This window comes from Furipterus horrens, unplaced genomic scaffold, assembly GCF_987537825.1.
Source record: "Furipterus horrens unplaced genomic scaffold, mFurHor1.1.pri manual_scaffold_7, whole genome shotgun sequence".
Classification (NCBI taxonomy): Eukaryota; Metazoa; Chordata; class Mammalia; order Chiroptera; family Furipteridae; genus Furipterus; species Furipterus horrens.
In genome coordinates this window covers 93855539-93876949 of record NW_028327177.1, presented here as the reverse complement: position 1 = coordinate 93876949, position 21411 = coordinate 93855539, and the positions used below count along the sequence as shown (strand labels likewise).

Sequence of the window (21411 nt, the reverse complement as noted above, 5' to 3'; positions counted from 1 at the left end):
GGGATATGCTGTGTCCATGGAGGCGCATGAGGCCAAACTATTTTTGGTTACAATTTTGATAAAACCACGTGCATTTTCAAGTAGGTACACAAATCAGCATTTCATGGATGAAGAGGTGTTGACAAGCATGTATCATCTTCTAGTGTGAAGACTCTCAAGAGCAGGGCACCTGGTACAGGATCAGAAATGCTGGTATCCACAAGCATGAGTGCTGAGCCTCATTTCACAAAGTGACCACTTGTAATGGTAAAATGCCATTGGAATATAGATGATACAAGTCTATGTGCTCAGAAATGACAAAGACATGGGGACAGAGACAGAGCTGGAGAGAGATCATGCCAATGAGTGGAGGATTCTGCCCACTACTCCACTCCCTGAGCATTTGCCCCAGAGGAGTCTGGGATAGCTGAGGGTCTCTTTTCAGTCTCAGGTACTGCATTCCTCACTACCCCAGGTATGGTTTTAGCATTAAAAGACAGATTCCCTTTCCACAACATGGTTCCAAACACGACCACCTACTTTATTTGGTGTCAACCAAACAGTTTCCAGTTTCAATGCTAAAAGAACTGGTTTTGCAGACCATGTTGAGGGGTGGTGTGTTAGTCTCCAACCTGGTGCCTCCCAGACAAAAGGAAGTTCAGGGTAATTTTGACACCCATGATCCTCCACGCTGATGTGTCCTTACAGCGCAGCTCCACTGCATCAGCTGTTTTGATTGCTGAGCCTCGGGAGCCTGCTTGGCTAAATCTCTGCCATATGCTCCACAGTGGGTCTGGCCGCTCCCGGATGAGACCACCACTTGGATGAACTCTCAGACCAGGTGAGCAGGACCACATACCTGGGACCCCTGCACCACAAAGCACTGGACAGTCAGTATTGGGGAGAATCCTCAGCCACAGCTTCCAACATTGCTCCTTTAATTTGCAAAGAGCACAGCATGAGGTATTTTTAGGATATGGTTGCCAGTCTGAGGCCACTGAGCTGGCTTCCATCAGAGCTTAACTTCATCAGTTGAGGGATGCACATTAAGGAGGGCTCAGAACCAGGCAAAAGGGAAGATGTGGATCCCAGAAGGAAGAGAGATGGGAGAGCAGTGGGACTTGCACACAGTCGCAGAGGTGCCATTGCACCTCCGCTATGAAGAGAGAGGGAAGAAAGCAAGCAGCCCACATCAGAGTCATTTCTGTAGCTGTGAACACCTCAGCCTGGAAGCCACATCTGCACAGTGTACCAAGCTCTTCTGCAGTCCAGGAACTGCCACAGAGATTTGACAACTATGTCCCAAAATGATGCCAATAGCAGGCCTCTCCTCACAGACACATTCCCCGAGCAGTAGTCAGGAGTCAGTGCCTGCCCTCCATTGGCCCATCAACTCATGCTGGGTCAAGGGGTTAGGATTTTCCTTCCACATATTAAAGAAGGTACCCTGGAGGCAGCCATCAACAAACCACTGCCCTTCAGCCTGTGGCTAAGGGCAGGCATTGGAGGCACCGGGCTCTGTACCCCAGCACTGAGGAATGTCCAAGGGCCTGGTACTGACATGGATAAACTCATCCAATTCTTATATCAGCCCTAGGAGGCAGCAGATACCGCCTCACTTAAAGAATCAGGAAACTGGGCACAAAGAGGGTAAGATTTTTTCAGGAATCTGGTCAAGATGGTGGCTTAGGCAGACATGTCTCACCTCTTTGCACAACCACATCAAAATTACAACTAAAATATAGAACAACCATCAGCCAGAACCATTAGAAACTGAGTTGAATGGAAGTCTACAACTACAGAATTTTTAAAAATGCATCCATCAAGACAGGTAGAAGGGACTCACATGGAACAGGCTGGTCTCGCACCCACACGTGGTAGATAAAAATTCGGAAGGGATATCTCAGGAGTGAGGAATCCCAACCCTACACCAGGTCCCCCAGCCCAGGGTTCCAGTGCCAGAAAAAAAAGTCCCCAGAACTTCTGGCTGCAAAAACCAGCAGGGATTGAGTCACTGGAAGAAATTTCTGGAGTCCCAAGCAGTTCCTCTTAAAGAACCCTCACACGGACTCACCTACTCAGACACACTCCCTCTGAGCTCCAGCACCAGGGTAGCAGCTTAAAAGGCACCAGTGGTATACAGGGAGAAACTGAAGTGTCTGGCATCAAGGCGAGCAGAGGCCATTGTCTCTTTTCTAAACCTTCCCCACACAGAGCCAGCAAGCTGGTGCCATATCTGAGACTCCATCAACCTGGCTAACACTGCCTGACCTGCTTTGGAGATCCCCAGAGACTCTGCCCCACCCAATTTACAGCCCACCCAAGACTGCTTTTCCATATGAATGGCTGGTCTTGGCTCACGCTTCACAACTTCCTAAATCCTATCAAACAAGCAACAGCTGGCCTCAGTGAGCTCAAGGCCTGGCACTACCAGCAGACAACTTAGATTCATTCATTGCTTGGCTTTGCCTGGGAATCTCCAGGCCCAGCACAAGTAGGAGCCATCTCAGATTGCTTTATAGGTCAGACAGGGTACCCAGGCAAAACACAGGTTGGTACTGACCTTGGCCTGCACCACCGGGAAACCCCAGGATTGACTACCCAGTAGACAGCTACAGATCCTGTCGGAGCACCACCATCCTGCCCATGCACAGCTGATCCTTCAACAGAGGGCGGAGGTTGGTGGTCAGTGGTCAGTGGTCAGAGCCAGTCCTTGAAGCTAACTGGCCTGGGTAAATCCATCCCATTGATCTGTCAGCAGGAACCAAGGTTCAAGTACAAGAGGGTGTACTCAGCCCATACGAAGGTTACACCTAGAGTACTCAGCTTGGGTGATAGGGGAGGCTGTGCCACTGAACCCTACAGGACACCTACTACATAGGCCATACTATCAAGACACAGAGTCAAAGCAAGTGTACCCAATACACAGAAACAAACACAGGGAGGCTGCCAAATGGAGGAGGCAAAGAAATATGGCCCAAATGAAGGAATAGAACAAAACCCCAGAAAAAGAACAAAATGAAACAGAGATAACCAATCTATTAGATGCAGAGTTCAAAACAGTGGTGATCAGGATGCTCAGAGAAATTACTGAATACAGCCACAAAATAAAGGAAGAAGTGAAGGTTATATAAAGTGAAATAAAGAAAAATATACAGGGAACCAACAGTGATGGGAAGGAAGCTGGGGTTTGGAACAAAAGGAAGAAATAAACATTCACCCAGAACAGAAAGAGGAAAGAAGAATTTCTAAAAAAAAAATGAGGAGAGGATTAGGAACCTCTGGGACAACTTTAAACATACCAACATCCAAATCATAGATGTGCCAGAAGGAGAGGAGAAAGAGCAAGAAATTGAAAACTTATTTGAAAAGATAATGAAAGAAAACTTCCTTAATTTGGTGAAGGAAACAGACAAGTCCAGGAAGCACTGAAAGTCCCAAACAAGTTGCACCCAAAGAGGACCACACCAAGACACATCATAATTAAAATGCCAAAGATGAAAGATAAAGAGAGAATCTTAAAAGCAGCAAGAGAAAAGCAGAGAGTTACCTACAAAGGGATGCCTATAAGACTATCAGCTGATTTCTCAAAAGAAACTTTTCAGGCAAGAACGGGCTAACAAGAAGTATTCAATGTGATGAAAAGCAAGCACCAACAACCTAGATTACTCTATCCAGCAAAGCTATCATTTAGAATGGAAGGGCAGATAAAGTGCTTCCCAGACAAGGTAAAGCCAAAGGAGTTCATAATCACCAAGGCATTATCATATGAAATGTTAGAGTTATTTAAGAAAAAAAAGAAAATCAAAACTATGAACATTAAAATGACGACAAACTCACAACTATCAACAACTGAATCTAAAAAATAGAAACAAAAACTAAGCAAACAACCAGAACAAGAACAGAATTACAGGTGTGGGGAGGGAGAAGGAGGAGAATGGGAAAAAATGTGCAGGGATCAAGAAGCATAATTGGTAGGAACAAAATAGACCAGGGGGGGGGGGGCGGCGGCGGGGAATGTTAAGAATAGTATAGAAAAAGGTGAAGCCAAAGAACTTACATGCACAACCTATGGACATAATCTAAGCGGGGTGGATTGCTGGAGGAAAGGGGGGCACCAGGTGGAGGAGGGAAAGGGGGAAAAATTGGGACAACTGTAACAGCATTATCAATAAAATATACTTTAAAAAAAATTTTTTTTTCAAAAGCTATAAATGGTAAAGCCAAGATTTGAATCAGGCATTTGTTCTGGGAATCTGCATTCCTAACCGTAGTATTATAATGTGTATGGTAAAGCTCAGTAGAGATGAATGAATGAATGAATAAACATACAAATTAACAAATAGTTTTGTTTCAGGGTTGTGGGGAGACAGTGTCTCTATAAAGCCCTAGAAAAGTGGACCACGAGCCTGACCTTACCCACCCTGGATGTCATTCAAGTGGGTAGTCTCAGATCCCTCTCAAGGCAGCCACTGGGCCCTCTGGACACTCTAAATCCAGAATTGCCAACTTCTGTAAGAGGAATTTATGTGCTTGACATCTTTGTCAGTAACAACCACAGCCACTGGCGACTCAGCATCTCCTATTCGTGGGCAGTAAACCAAAGCTCTCTCCCAGAGGCTCCTCTCATCCACCCCAGACCCCCAGGGAACGTGAGGTCACACCCATTTGATAGGTGGCAAAACCAGAGCCCCGGGTGGCTGTGATTAGCTTAAAGTCACAGCACCTCGATAAGAGCAGTTTTCAAACTCTGAGGAGCTGACTAAACGGCACAGGCTTTTCTCCCACCTCATAATACCCACCACTCACCTTGGTTAATCAGAAAGTTACAAAAATAAGTGCTGTTCTAACTCTTCAGCCAGAAAGTTCTGTATTAACCTAAAGTTCATCAGTATTTCCCATCTCAGTCACTTTCATGGAAGAGGAATCATAATGCTCCCCAGCTAGGAACTCGGGCACTACCCCTTCCTCATTCCTCTCCTCGGCTGGCTAGATCAGCACTGACAAGCATTTACTAAGCATCAACCTCCAGCAAAGTATCCATTGGACATAACATCCTGCTACTTCTTCATTGAAAAATCTCTCTTCTCAACAAGCCCCAAGTGTCGGTGAGGATATGAGGCAACCAGAACTCTCACATCCTGCTGCTGGTGGGAACATAAATAGGACCAACCAGCTTAGAAGTCTGTGACCATAACTACTTAACTTGTATTTGCTGTTAGGTACACAGGTGCATCATGAGGCATTTTCTAGAATGTTCTCAATAGTACTATACATAACAGCCCTGCATTAGCTTCCTACTGCTGTAAAAACAAATTACCACAAACTTAGTGGCCTAAAACAGCAGGTCTGGAGTTCAGAAATGGGTCTAAAACAGGATAGCAGGGCTACGTTCTTTCTCGTGGCTCTAGGGGAGAATCCATTCCTTTGCCTTTTCCAGTCTCTAGAGTTCACCTGCATTCCTAGGCTTGTGGCCCCTTCCTCTATTTCAGAACCAGCAATGTAGCACCTTCAAATCTCTTTTCTCTCTCACCTCTGCTTTCACTGTCATGTCTCATTCCTTGAACCATACCGTCCTGCATCCCTCTTTTAAGGATCCTTGTGACTACACTGGGCCCACCCAGATAATTCAGGATCGCCTTCCCCATCAAGATCCTTAATTTTGCCATGTAAGGTAGCACAGGCACAAGCATTACCAGTGAGTGGTACCTGTGACCAGGGATTAGGGGGCCATTTTTGGCCTACCTCCAGCCCCAAACCAGAGTGACCCAAATGCTCATCAGCACTGGAATAAATAAAATAAATGGTGGTAATTCACAGCAATGAGAATGGATGATCTACAACTATATGTAACAGCAAGGATGACTCTCACAAGATGATGCTAAGCCGAAGACACCAAACACAAGGACACTTGCTATATGAGTCTGTCTGCAGAAAGGGAAGACCCAGGTAAAACCACCCCAAACTGTTAAGTGGTCAGGATGGTGGGTGTAGTGGGGGAGCAATGGGTGGAAGAAAGCACAGGGGGGCCACTGGGGTGCTGGCAAGGTTCTGCTTCTTAATCTGGGTGCTGCTTCCACAGGTGTGTTCAGTTTGGGGAACTCCATCAATATGTATAGTGATGGGATGTGCCCTTTTCCATGGATATGTTACACCTCAATATGAAGCTTTAAAAAAATTTTATAACAACTATTTTGTCTATTCAAAGGTTTCCCCACACTCCACCCAAGTTCTCAGTAATCCTCTCAAAAATTCAGCTGTTGCATGTTTGTTTTCTATAACTCAGTATAGCCATGCTAAATTTCCCGACTCTGCATCCTACAATTTGAGGTCCATAGTTATGAAAATACAATAAGTGCACTCATAACTGAAGAAGAAGAGGTGGAACAGGAGGGAGGGGGGAGAGTCAGGGTCGGGGCGGGGGAGGAAGAAGAAGCAACTGCTGCTTTGGTGCCTCTCTCAGCCCATCCCCACTCCACTGGCCTGTGTCATTTCACCTCTGGATGCAGCAGATCCCAGCTGGCCTCAACACCCCGCACTCTGCCTGTTGCTGCCCTTGGGACTGGCCAAGAATGTTCCCCTGCAACCTGCCACACGGTCCTTCCTCTGTCTCTCCCTCACTCCTTTCACCCACCTGGCAGGCCCATGGTAAGCCTCATCTCCTCCCAGGAGCTTCCCCCAAACTTCTGAAGGATTTGCAATATGAACCACACCATGCAAACTTAATTGCTACTATCATGTATTAATTGCTGATACTATGAAGAGCCTTAGTCTAATTCCCGTAACAGACTGCAAACTCTGAAGAACAGAATCAGCTCTTATACACTCAATTCTCCTCCTCCTAGTTCTGACTGTGTGAACTTCTGCCGCTAATCAATAATAACTACTAATAAAAACAACCTTTGTTGAGCATCTATCATGCATGAGGTTCAGTGCTCCTCCTGCATTATTTCATTTTCTCTTCTCCCACCCAGTGAAGTGGGTGCTATCATGATCCTTCTTTGAATAAGAGATGATTGAGGCACAGAATGGCTATTTAACTGGCCCAAAGTCCCAAAGCTTGTCACAGGAAAGATGGGATTTCAACCTATTTCCAGAGCCTATGCTCTTGACCCAGAGTTTGCTTTTAAACTTCCGCACCCAAACTGGAGGCTAGCCACGTCATTGGTGTTTAATAAACATTTTGACATGTTTGATCACCAAAAAAGCAACAACAACAAAAATACACTAAAGGGGAAAAACCCTTCACAAGTACATCAAGACTCTTCATCAAATGAGATCTTTTCAGACTCATATGACAAAAGAGGCCACACCCTCTGAAGAGATTTGCAAAAGCTCCGCAAGCTCATTGCTCTGGCATTCAGCAGGTTTTATAAACACTTATCAGTAAATAAGAGTCAGGGGTTGTCCTTCAGGCTTTTATCAGAAGAAGGAGAGGGCTGGATACTTTTTTTTTTCTTCTGTCTGCCAATCTCAGGGCCAAAACCAAAATCAGAGTTGAAGGCTGATTAGACAACTTAGGCTATGGCCACAAAGTCCCAAGCCACCTGCCCCAGATGACCTCACCTCCCCTACAGCCCAGAAACATGACACAGAGGCCTTGAGTGGAAACAAGGCCACTGTGCCTAAGGGCCCCTGAGGCCAATAAACTAAACCAATGATAACAACAGGGGGCAGCGCCACAAAGCTGGCAGTGGGGTCAAGCCTGAGCACTCCTTCCCTGGAGGCCTGGCCCAAGGTCAGTGACCAAACAGTGCAGAGGCCAGTGTGGACTCAGCAGCACACCTGTGCTGTCCACCCCCACCCTGACCCCTGTCCTCCCATAGACCCGCTCACAGCACCAACATGGACACACAGGAAGGTCTGTCCTGGGAGCGTGCAGACTACTGAGGAGACACTATTTTTAAATGGCTGCCTCCCAGGAGAAACATGGGACTGGCTGCAGGTTAAGGTGGGCTTCAGTTATATCTGCACCGCTAGCAGTTTTACAAAAACAACCACCAAAAAAGTGTTTATGTATTGTAGGGTTGCTAAACTGTCACAAAAGTTTTTAAAAACACACCGATCGTGACATACAATGTGATTTAGCAGTAACAGAGAGATGAGCAATTTCAGGGGGAGCAGCACTTGGTCAGCCTGCAGGAATCATGGGTGTGGCATCAGCTCAGTGGGTTGAGCACCTGCAGGTTAAGTGAGATAATCTACGCAGAGTGTTTAGCCAAGAAGACATATTCAGTTAGTGGCTGGTGTTACCTATTTTTATCTGTATTTCTACTTTTTCCTTCTGGAGGCCAGACACTGTGGAGGTCTTGGAGGGTAGTTGGGGCAAGACTTGGGAAATGAGGTCCACCCTCTGAGAGACATCTTATAAACGCAACCACTCACGGTTGTATGGACTCTCCCACACCCCCAGTGCCTCCCCAGTGCTCCCACGCACACCTTCCTAAACCAGATCCCAACTGCATGCACGTGTCTCCCCAGCTGCACTGGGGTCTGCGGCACCCCAGCTGTGAGCACGTGGACAAGTACAATACTTGCTGAACAAAGCAACTAACTGCATTCTGCACTCTAATGAAGAAGACACAAGCCTGCTGTAAAATCGGGACACCGGAGGCCATCACCACACAGCTAAAGAAATAAATGGCCCTTATGGGGGTTGGCAGGGCAAGATGCACAGAAAAAATGGGGCTCCAACAAACAAACCCCACAGTCCCCGCTGAGCTCTTACGTCACTCTGTCACAGGAAAGTGGATGCTGGGGACTTGAGGTGCCATATTTCCAGACACAATGTCAAGATGTCTCACGATGAAATGGATGAAAAGACCATTATCCTACTTGTTCCAACAAGAACTTTGAACACCACTCTTGCCAGGCAGCCTTCAGGTCAGCATTTGACTCTCTACATGGCTCAATTACAAGGACAGGCCGAACTGAGCATGCCACGCGGCGGGTAACCATCCAGTTCTCAGTGCATGCGGGGCTGGCAGTGTGGGCGCGGCCTCTCTATCACACTTGCTCAGGGAGGGGTGGGGAGGAGGTCTCAGCCTCGTTACAAGTCTCCAGTCTTTGCAGTGGAAGATCAGATCCCAGATTCTAGAACAAGGGTTCAGTGGGGACTCCACCAGGGGTCAAGTCCTGTCCAGCTTCAGGCTGCCTGTCTCTGGGACGAAGAGTGTTCTGACTTCAGCCAGGGAACCTCCTCTCCTCTACTACTCACATGCTGAGGTTTGGGGTAAACTCTCATATTATAAAATAGTTCCAATGCAACAGATAAGCTTTAAAAAATTTTACTTTAGACAACGTGACTACCACCCACCTGCCTCTTTCTAGGGCTCTTCCAATAATGTCTTCAGTGGACACTCAGTACATTTTTGCTGGTAGCATGCTTATCCATTCGGGGAGGACCCCAAGGCAGGAGGCAGTGAGACACAGTGGCTGGGGCAGGCTGGGGTCTCCCACCTGTGCTGCCTGCTACTAGACAGACATTGTCCAAGCAGTCTGTCTGAGGAATGGCACTCAGGCTGCCCAGGGACCTGGAAGCCATGTCATCATTGTCACCACTGTCATCACTGTCCTCTTCCTCATCACAGGCAATAGCCACAGTAGCCTCTCTATGTGCCAGGCACCCTGCATAGAGCTTCAAATGCTTGAGCCCTTCTGACTCTTTCAGCCACTCTGTGGGCAGGGCTCCTTCTCACAGATGAGGAAACTGAGGCACAGTGCGGTTCAAGTGACTTGCCCAGGCTCACAGAGCTAGTGAGTGGAAGACCCAGGAATAAGCATAAAAAACCAGTGGGGCTTATCCCAGCCTGCCAAAATAGAAGTCCAAAATGGAGACAACAGTCATGATAAATATCCCTAGAAAAAGCCTCATGCCAATTTTCCTAATTGGTGATAAAAACTGGACTTCTTGGGAAGGGAAAGTTTTTCTAACCTGATCCTTCACCAACCAGGTTAAAATTACCTTCACAGAACGGATACACATCATAGTCACTAACTCAGCTGGAGGGCAGCAAGCCGTTTTGCCCCCCCTATCATCATGAGTTGCCTGTAAGGACAGATGTTTAAGCACACCACCACTCTAAATGCCCAAAAGCTGAGTGCTCTTATAACCCCAACTATAAATAATGCTTCTTGAAACTGCATGTAGCTAGAAACTTGGACACAACTTAAAATTCTCTGAAATCTATCAGGCTTTAGGTAAAGGGAGGAGATGGCCATGACAGGTCAGGGACCTGGTGTACACCCGCGTTAAATCACACAGATCCCCACAGGATGCACACTGTTATCCACGTCTTACAGAGAAGGAAACGAACTCCAGCATAAGCAGCTTGGCCAAGCTCCAGCAACTAGAAGTGGACAACAGGGATTGAACAGATGAGTCTGTCTGATCCCTGGGTCCAGGCCTCCATATGTCCACTGTCCCATGGGCTCTTGTACCTGAATAAATATGCAGCCTGCTGCCCCACAGAGTAAAACTCTCTGGCTCAATCTTAGCTCCATCTATGTGTTCTGACATCAAGTGCAAGCTGAGAAAGACCCTGAAAAATGAGGACCAATTACAACAGCTTTCTGACATGGGAGGGCAAATTCTAAAGTCAGTGAGAAAAGCCTGCAGAGTCTAAAATCCCTCTAGAAAGCCCCTCAGGAAGGGGAAGCCTAGAAAGGGACTCTCTGTCCCTCACAGAGCCCAGCAAGGGCCAGGGCTGGAGGAGGTGGGCTGTGAGAGCTGCACTCCAGGTCAAGTCAGTGGTCAGGACAGAGGGAAAACACACAGGCCTGTAACCCTTAAGACTCACACACTGACTTCCCCACACTACCCGGGGCACATAGGATGTGGGGCCGGTGTGCGGAACCCACAGATTCACCGCCCCCCAATCTCCCACTCTCTCTAGAACATAAAGTCACTTTCATAGAACAGTGGGATTAAACCATCGTTTCTCTTGTCTAAGAGCTTCTAGTATAGTTTATGTAAGTTAAACACAAGAGAAATGTGATTCCATAATGCCATAATTCCACAATAACGTGATTTTCTGTAGCTACTAACACATATATATTGTAAACTTTAAAAACATTTATACATATAGACAACTGATTGAAGCCTTGGGCTCTGACCTAAGACTGCCTGGTCTCTAATTTGAAGCTTCAGGAGTCGGGACGCTGAGCAAACAGGAGGATGGAAAGAAGGGAGAAGCACTTCCCGACAATATGAAAATACCCAGAGAGGAGCCATTCCAGATCCACCCAGAAGGCAAGACTGTACAGGCACAGAGAGCTCAAGAGGCAGTAAACTGGGTGCCTCAGCCACAGTGACAAAGAAAGTAACCTGAGTGACAGTCACCCTAGGTAAGCCTTTGAGCCTCCACCCCTCCTGCTCGCCCAGACACACTGAGGCTGTCAACCTACCCAGCCCCCTCCTCTGACCACAGGCTTGGAGACCTAGATCTACTTTGGAGAGGCCCTCCAGGGCTCCAGAGCCCTCCCTTCCCCTCCCCTCCTCTCCCAGAAGCGCATGCCCACAGTGCACACAAAAAATGACAATGAGCAGTGAGCAATCTGGAGTCAGCCGGCCAAGTCATGTGTGCAGCATTGGCTTCCCTCTGCCAGCAGCTGCACCTTTGCCCGCTGCTCCCACCGCTCGGCAGAGGAAAATGAAGCAGGGAGACACTCCTGACACTGTGCTGGTACCTCCACCCCTCAGCAGCTTTGCACTGGTCAAGCTTCTATTTAGTACAAAACGCACCCAGAAATGTGCAGACAAGGGGAAAGGGCAGATGTTTCCAGAGGCAAAGCCCGGCACTTGAGCCCTGTCCTCTGCTGGGGTCAGAGAAGATGGTCCCCATCACCCCCCTCCCTAGGAGCTCCCTGGTGAATGACACCACAAACCAAAGCAAATTTGGGAGCACAGGCCCCAAGTTGTTGGGGCATCAGCTGTGATAAAGACACTTCCCCTTGGTGACCACTGGTGGAAGCAGAGGGGGCACTCAAGTTGAAACAGCTGGGCATTTTACTTCCTGCTGATCAGGTGGGGGGGGGGGGGGGGCAGCTGCTGCCACTACCCAGAAACCACACCTGGTGACCTGGCACTGAGAAAACCAACCTCACCCAGCAGGGCCAAACCTGTCAGGGCGTGTGTCTGAGGGCAAGGGCCTTTTGCTTCCATGAAGAGTCACAGGATGTCGGAGTCAGGAGGAGCCACAGTCCTCGGAGCCCACTGGTGTCCCCACGGGGCAGGGCACAGAACCATCCAAGCACAGAAGTTCAGACCTTCTCGATCAGAACCTCCCAGGCTGGGCCTGAGAATGTACACTTTACATTCTCAGGTGACTGCGGCAGCTGCCCATGACTGGGCTGCTCTAGAAACCGGATGGGTCCAGCCTGCTGGTTTATCTGTGGGAGGCCAAGGCCATCCAGTTGTTGCTGGTTCATTCATTCACAGTCATTCATCCTGGCAGCGTTTACCCAGGGTCGCCCTCGTAACCAGCTCTGAGAAGACAGTTTCTGCCCTACAGGAAGTGGCTGGGTCCACCCTGGGAACTCCTCAGCAGCTGTCCAGGGTCCAGCACATGTGCTTCAGGATCTGAGGGCCTCAGAACCCAGCGGGAACAAAACCAAGGCTGACAGGAAGAGGAATCCAGAAACTGATGACTAGACAGGCAATTCCAACAGAGAAGCTGGGTCTGGCAGGCGGAGAGGTGGCTTCATGGTGCAAGGGAGGAAGATCTACACTTGCCCAGGACCCACTGTGTGCCAGCCCCTTGACTACTGCCAGCACTGTCAATAGTCACAACCCTCCAGGGGGCCATGCAGATCCCCACCTTACGCATGAGAGCAGTGAGGCTCAGGGAGCGATGGAATGCTCCGCCGAGGACCTGATGCCAGTAGCACTGGGCCCAGGATTGAACCCCGGCAGCCAAAGTACTTGCTCTTTTCACTCTGTCCCTTCCTCCTTCTGAAGCAGGACACCTCTATCCACCCACATCTGAATCCAGAGACCTGGGAGGTATCCTTGACAATTCTCTCTTCTTACCCCTTGAGTACTAAGGCCTTCTCCCTCCACCTCCTTCTCCCCAGCTCAAGTGCTAACAGCACTTACCACCTCCAGTATTTAAAAGACGAGCCCAGTCAGCCAGGTTACTCCCTGGTTCCATCTTCTGCAAGGGCTTCCCAAAGACCTGAAGATACAAATCTTCCTTCCAAACTTGCCTTGGGGCCTTCCAACAGACTGTCCCCATTGTTCCCTCTCCCTCTCTAGTTCCTCTGAGCTGAGAGGCCTTTAGTGACCTGACAGGACCACCGGAACTCACTTGGGTCCCCAGCTTCCCCCAGATGGCAAGGCCATAGAGGAAGAGCAGCTCTGTTCTTCCTGGCTGAGCCCCTGCCCCGCATCTAGGGCACACAGTAGGGGATGGTCGCTGACGAACTACGGACTCTGCAGCTGGTATGAGGCCCACGTATGGTGGTGGTCCAAAGGCCAGGGAGTCAGAGGTTGGGAAAACAGGCCAGCACCAGACTGGGAAGGGAAGGGGGTGAAGACCACAGAAAGGAGCTAGGATGTAAGCCTGTGGGCCATGGCAGCCTTGAACAGCCGCAGAGGCTCTCAGAAGCAGGGAGCAATGTGACCAAATTCACGTTCACACGCTATTGGTGGAATTGTCATTTTCTCCCATCTCACTGGAAAGCAATATGCCAAGAGCTACCAAGATTTAAAAACTGCATGCCCAGTGACTCAGGAATGCCAAAGTCTATCCAGGATGCTCACTGCAGCATCCTTTTATATGAGCCAAAAACAGCAAATGGCCTAACTGGCCAGCTGGAGAATAAACTACAGCAGACAAGTCCACACTCCATCTTCCCAACATTTGGAGCCAGATGAGTGTCAGAATGCATAACATTTACATTTTAGAAAGGCAATACGAAGTATGTATAGTATGTTATATAAAACCCAAGCAGGGTCAGGCCAGCATCCATGATCAAATACATAAATATTGATGCAGCTGAGCATGTATCTATTTCTGCCACATACTATAAATAGCCTCCTATTAAATCAGGTCAGGTTTAGTCATCAAATGAGTTTGCACCAAACTTTTTAAAAAACATGCAGTTTCTTGATTCTGTAACTGTAGATGAGGGATGGAGGGCCTGAGGTAGGATGATGGAATAATAAAAATAACAAAGCCAGTTAACATTCATGGAGCCCTGGCCTGCGCAGGTAAGCTCCAGTGCTTCCCATGCTCTGCCTCACAGGGCCCTCTGGGCATTGATGCTCTTCACCATCGCCACCCACACTGCTAACACCTGTGGAGCGCTGACTGTGTGCCAGGTACTGTTCTGGGTGCTTTATGTTAATTAATTCACTAAATCTACATAACAACACAAAAAGTGATTTGTTACTACTCTCATGTGGCCCAGACTTATCTCTAATTTACTATCATCCAATGAAGAAACTAAAGCATGGAGGGGCACAACGACTTGCCCAAGGCCACCTACCTTTCATTCTATGGTGCCTGAGCACCGGCTGCCACCTGTTCCTGGTACAATGTCACATCTGAGATGCCTGGCGTTCTGGTCTAGACTCTTAACCCTTACACTTCCTTCATCTTCTCTTGGTAAAGTGGCTTAAAACATTTACAGGACATGACAGGCCACAAAGACATAAATAAAATCCAACCACACTAGCAATCAGATCCACAATGAGGGTGATTCTGCTGCCCAGCAGCCAGCCCGTAGGCCGGGAATGGAAGCATATCCTTCTCGCATCAGAATGATGCCAACAAGAGCACCCAAGCACAGAGCAAAAACCATTAGGAGCACAGACCACATTCCTGGGCACCACGGTCCATTCCACTTGGAGATCTGCCCCAGCAGACCATGGGGCTGCCCCAGGCCATTTATATAACAGGCTTTAATTTGTTGAGGATCAGCCCAGGGTGTGTGTGCTGAGTGGTGTGCCTGTGCAGACAGAGGCAGGTTCTTCCTCCTCCCTAGATCCCCGCCAACCTATCCAGTCACACCAACCAACCACCATCACTTAATCCTCAGCTCCATGGAAAGCTAGCCAACAGGCAGGTTCTGTTCCCACCAGGTTGCGACATTACAGAGAATCCAAGGAGAGCAAACTCTGCAGGCACCGCTATATGTACCTCTCCTTTATACAGCACAGAATTAGGGAAGGCCACCCTCCCCCCCAAGCGCTGATCTTCCTGCATCCTTTGGCTAATATTGCCGGGACAAAGGATAGCTATTGCTCACATGCTGTAGGACACTCAGGTGAGATGGGTGAGGATGAAGAGGAACACACAGATGGGAGCAATAGCCACTGCCAGCACCTGGGGTCAGCAGGAGCTTCATGGAGGGAAAACTCAGGCCTCTCACAGGCTCCATACTCACTTCCTCTCCAGCCTGCCTGCCCTTGGACATTGTTCTACCTCCCTATCCTTCCTCCAAGGACTTCAGAAAAAGGTACTATTGCAGTGTAGACATCAATAAAGTAGTTTTCAACATACTGATACATGAAGTACACAAATCTTAAGTATACAATTCAATAATGTTTTCAGATATTTATACCCCCATATAACCACCAACCAAATAAAAATCTACAACATTTCTAGCCCCTTGGAAGGTTTCTTCATGCCCCTCCCAATCAATACCCTCCCCAAAGGCTTTTTTTCATTGCTGAGCATATTTCATTGTATGGATAGACCATGATTTGCTTATCCGTGTGGCTGTTGATAGGCATTTAGGCTGTTTCCATTGTTCGGTAATTATGAATAAAGCTGCTATGGTCACTCATGTACAAGTCCTGGGGCACTTGCTCCTATGCACTCATTTCTCTTGGCTGTGGCACAGGTCGGTATTTGTTTCACTTTGGTAGACACTATCAAAATGTTTTTCTAAAGTCGTTGTACCAATTCATATCCCATGAGCAGTGTATGAGATTCCAGCTGCTCCCTATCTTCACCAACACTTTCATTCTCAGTCTTTTTCATTTTAGTCATTCTAGGTGGATATACAGTAGTATCTCATTTGCATTTCTCTAATGACTACTGAAGTTAAGTACCTTTCTAAATGCTAATTGGTCATCTGGAATACTATTTGGTGACATGTGTGATCTTCCGTCATTTTAAAGTTGTGTTGTCTGTTTATAATGGTTTGCAGAAGTTCTCTATACATTTGGATATGAATTGGACATACGTATTTCAAATATCTTCTCCCAGACTACAGCTAACTTTTCATTCACTTAATGTTGTCTTTGATAAAGAGTTCTTATTTTTTAACAAAGTCCAACTTATAAACATTTTTCTTTATGGCAGTGCTATCTGTGGCTTGTTTAAGAAACCTGTGCCTAGCTTAGTTTCATGCAGTTATTCTTCTCTAATATCTTATAGAAATACCATTGATCTACCTTCCACATTTAGGTCTTCAACTCATCGTGACATATTTTTGTGTACAGTATGAGATAGAGGTGGCTAGGGTTTACTTTTAGGGTAAGATTCTGTCAGATGTGACCAAAAACCAGACTCACAAAAAGTAGCAATCTTTTCAGCCCCAGAGGAAGATGCAGCTTCCTGAAACCTCAACCCTCTACCTGGATACTGCAGAAGAACCTGATTCCACATTGCCTCCTGCGGCCCGACAGAATTCAGATGTAGGTGTTCCTATTCTTTGAGAGAATTTCTGGACACAAACCACATACAAAACACACTTATCTCATATAAAGTTTACACAATTTCCCATAAGCCTATTTTGACTATTGCACATGAGTAAAAATCTTTTTAAAATGCAAAATTATTAAGCAGGAATATACACAGGGGCTATGTAAGATAGTACCTGGCTGTTAGATCTGCTGAGTGCCCACTATCTGCATCTATAGGTTGGAGGGTAGGGGGCCACAGAATATGACCAGACATAGCCCCACTGTGACCATGCTCACAGCCTGGGGAAGAGACAAATCAAAAATTGGGGGGAAGAGAAAGTAAACAGGGAAAAGGACTCAGGAAAGGCCTCCCTGTAACAGTGGAGCCAAGGCCTACATCTGGAAAGGAACTGGACCTGAGAAGAGAAGGGGAAATCATTCTGAATAGGAGGAACAGCATACTCAAAAGCTGAGAAAGGAAAGGGATCGAGGTCTTGCTGGAACATTCAAGAAGGCATGACAAGGACTGATAAGGAATGCAGTAAAGGTAAAAAAAAAAAAAAAAAAAGATTGGGTTTTCTTCTAGGCAGAAAGAATCACAGGCCATTGAAGGATTATGCTAGATCTCAGTTATCTTCTTGAGCACATATCACAAAAGCCCTCTATGATGCTGAAGAGGAGTCAGTCAACTGGTCTACCTTGAAATGCTTCTATTACATCAGGCAAAGAATCATGAAGACTCCTCTTGGCCTAGACCATGCAGATGTGCACATGCACACACGGGCACATACACACACACACCTGCCCCCCTGGTGGTAGACCCAGCTGAGAACTCTTAGTTCCTTCTTCTGTCCTGGTTGGAATGGGGTCTACATGGCAGACTTTTGCATCTCTGCTGGCAACTTCTCAGAACTTATCCCAGCTATATAATTTTACTTGCATTCACGTGACTATCTGATTAATATCTGTTTCCTGAGTGAGTCTGTCTGTTGACTCTAGAAGGGCGGAGTCTGAGCCTCTCCTCGCCACCAAAGCCTTCCCAGCACCTAGCACATGGCCTGGCCCAAGATAAGTGCTTGACATTATACATTTTAACTTTTTTGAAAGTAAAAGTTCAAACATATACAAAAATATAAAGAATGTGCCCACCATACAACTTCAATAGTTAACTCATTTCTAATTTTATATCTTCTATACCCCTCCCAGCTATCATACAACTCAATACATATTTGTTGAATGAATGAATGAATGCCTCCTACTGGAATGGGCAAAAAGTAGGTGCTTAATTTTTGCTCTCACTGATAGTAGACACATATGGAAAAGGTGAGGAGAGGCCACCTAAATAAGTCAGTTTTATCGCAAGTTAATCTGATAAAATTTCAGGAGACAACATTTAAACCACTGGCTAAAATGAATTTCCTCCTCCCCATATTTATCAGGCTTTACCTTTCAGGCCTGTCCTTATCATTGCCACATCCATCAAGAAGTGACTATAAAGCAAGAAAACATCACATATTTCCCACAATTTCAACTAAAAAGCTGGAAAGAGCAAGTTTCTTTCCATAAAACACGACGTGTGACTTTTTACACACAGAAAAACAAAGGAAGCTTTGGAAACGAGTATTATAGCTTGCTCCCTCAAGGGGCAATCTACATTACACCTATTTTATCTATTATAACATTTATGATAACTTGTTACAAATGAGCCTGGTCTTTTTGAAATGTCATTACAGTTTTACAGACATTGGGCAGAACTGTCGTGACTGTGCACTCCTTGAGCCTAGCACAGCATGGGACACTTGGTACTCAGTGGGTTCATTTCATGTCATCCACTCTTCAAGACCAGAAATACTACAATGAAATCATATTTAATGGTGTCTTTTTTGTTGTAAAATATATTATCTGTATTATCTAAATTTTTTCACAAGCACAAGGAAAAGTTACTAAAATTCTTTTTAAACCTATGAACTAGAGATAAGTCACATTTTGGAGTCTATCCAACTATAGAGAGAGTGTGGGGGGTGGGGAGGGGGTATATAAGTGTCCTAGTATGGTTACAAGTCCAGGCTCCTGAATCAGCAACATATTCAAATCCAGCTTGCCCATTGGCCTGCCATCTGTGTAGCCTTAGGCAAGTTGCTTCACTGCTACAAGCCCAGTTCCTAGACTGTACAGGGAAACTGATGAGACCAGCTGATAGGGTGAGAGTGAGGCTTAAAGGAGATGAAATGTACAGAGCCCTGAGCCCAGGACCAGTACAAAGCAAGCACTCAATGCAGCTGCTACCTGTGTTTTCAAAAAGGCTCCAAAAGAACTCTGGACAACTTCTTTGTTCTGCTGGGGAGCCTTCCCAATGGCCTGCACAGGAAGTAAATACACCTGCCTCCACCCCACAAGGAAAAGAAGAATCAAGGAACTGAGGGGGTGGGAGGGTGCCTGGAGGAAGCTTACAGCAGCAGTGGCCTCTGAGTCATATAGCCCAGTCCCTCCCTGCCACATGCCTTAGTCCACTGGGGGTTGAGCTGTGACTCATACGGGCTCCAGGCTTGGGCTGGACCAATCTGACCTGGGACCTGACTAACCTGCTCACAGTCACTAAGGACACTCTGCTGACAATCTCTTTCTCTGTCATCTTTCACCCTCTAGCCGGCAGCCTGCCACTGCCATACCAGATCCCGTCTGCAGTATCAGATCTTAGCAGGACCCAGCTCTGGGCCCTTGTGGGTAGTTTACCCCTCTTGTCCCACCATCACTTTTTTGGTTTGTGCCTGTTTATTCATTATGTGGTCTTTTTTAATTTAACTTCAATCTGTAAACAAAAATGTCCAGGAAACTCAATGTAGTATTCACACCCATTCACGCTAACTCTTCTTATGCTTTTTAAAAAGTTGTGGTTAAATAAACATAATACGTAATTTACCGTTTTAATCATTTTTAAGTATACAATTCAGCGGCATAAAGTGCACTCACAATGTTGTACAACAATCACCACTATCCATCTAAAACTTCCTCATCATCACAAACACAACTCTGTTGTACCTATTAAAACAATAACTCCCCATTCTCCCCTCCCCCTGGCCTTGGTAGGCACTATTCTTCAATACTTCCCATGTCTATCAATTTCTATTCTCGATAGCTCATATTAAGTGGAATTATACAATAATTGTCCTTTTGTATTTCATTTAGCATAATGTGTTCAAGGTTCGTCCTTGTAGTATGTGTCAGAATTTCCCTCCTTCCTATGGCTGAGTAATATTCCCTTGTGTGCACTTACCACATTTTGTCCATCCATTCATCTCCAATAAGCTACTGTGAATAATGTTGCTATGAAGGTGGGCATACAAGAATCTGCTTGAGTCTCTGCTTTCAATTCTTTTGGGTTCTGCCCTGGAGTGGGACTAATGGGTAATACAGTAGCTCTGTGTTTAATTCCTCTTACACTTTTAAGAGTCTGGCATCATAACTGCCGCCAGCTGATGCTCTGTAAGCAGTCCTGCACCTTGTCACATACCGCCCTATGGACGTCTTGTGCATTAACTCATTAAACCTCAAAACAATTCCGTGGGTGGAGTGTGATTATTTCCATTCCCATTTTACAGACAAAGAAACTGAGGCTACCCTGTCAGATGATAGTGCCAGCATCTGAACCCAGGCAGATGATGCTTTTACATTGTTTCTTCAGTTGTGACCAAAAAAAAAAAAAAAAAAAAAAAAAGGCCTCTTTGTCTACATGTATGTTCTGCCCTGAACAATGTCTTTAACACCTCTCCTTGCTCTGGACTAAGGAGCTGAAACAAAAATGGTAGAGGTGATCTACTGGGTTGGGTTAGTCTAGGCTCATTCCTTTCAGTGAGAGAGCCAACTCCATCTAGATCAGCTAAAGGGGGGAATTTATTGGAAGTAAATAAACAGTTAAGCGACTGGATCCAAAGATGATGTACCCAACCCTCTCCTCGTGCTACTGCCACTCACACTAGGAACCTTGTCCTTACTACTCTGAACCCAGTTCTCTCCAAGCATCTCTGCTGCTTCTGAGCAAGTTAGAATGACAGTGGGGAAGCCCACAGTCCAGCCTGGCTGGGCCGACACGCAGCCCTGGACCAGTCACCACGAGCAGGAGGGTGGGGAACCATGACAGGCCTGGGCTGGGCCACCGCCCGGACCCGGGCTCAGAAGGATGGGGACTCCTTCCAGAGGAGAGGGTGGGAGGCCGGGCGCGCGCCCAACACTGACGCTCACTGTGGAGCCACCTACAATAGCAACAAATAGTGCTGACCAATAAAACAAGGTTAAACAAAGTTGCTACATCCACTCGGTGAAACATTATGTAGCTGTTTAAAAAGTAATAATCAGGAAGATCATGTAGCAACTTTTTTAAAAAGAGGCTAATGCAGGAATATGTGGTGGGAAAAGACGGGACACACACACGCTCTTACATGTAACAATTTACAGGTAAGAACAAACTGCAGGTAAGAACTGTGTTATAATGGAGGAATCATAAAACATTTTTTATACCTATTTTCCAAACTTTCATTTATTGGTTCAACAAGTATTTACTGAGTATCTGCTTGGTGCCAGGTGAGGTGCTGTGATATGGCAGGGAACAGAATGTGAGGAAGACTCCTGCTCCATGGAATTCACATTCTGCGGGGGAGGCAGACTACAAACAGGTTAACTAGGGAGACTACCCACCATATTAGATAGTGACAGCAGTAAGGAGAAAAAATAAACCGAGGAAGGTAGAGAGGATGGTTCACAGCAGTGACAGTTTAGATACAATCACCAAGGAAAGAGAT

General features: G+C 46.6%; 1 protein-coding gene across 2 annotated transcripts in view; it reads right to left on the bottom strand.

Annotated features, from left to right (window-relative positions):
* Positions 1-21411, bottom strand: part of ARHGEF3 (Rho guanine nucleotide exchange factor 3) — a 313957-nt gene that overhangs the window by 277774 nt on the left and 14772 nt on the right. The window lies entirely within an intron of this gene.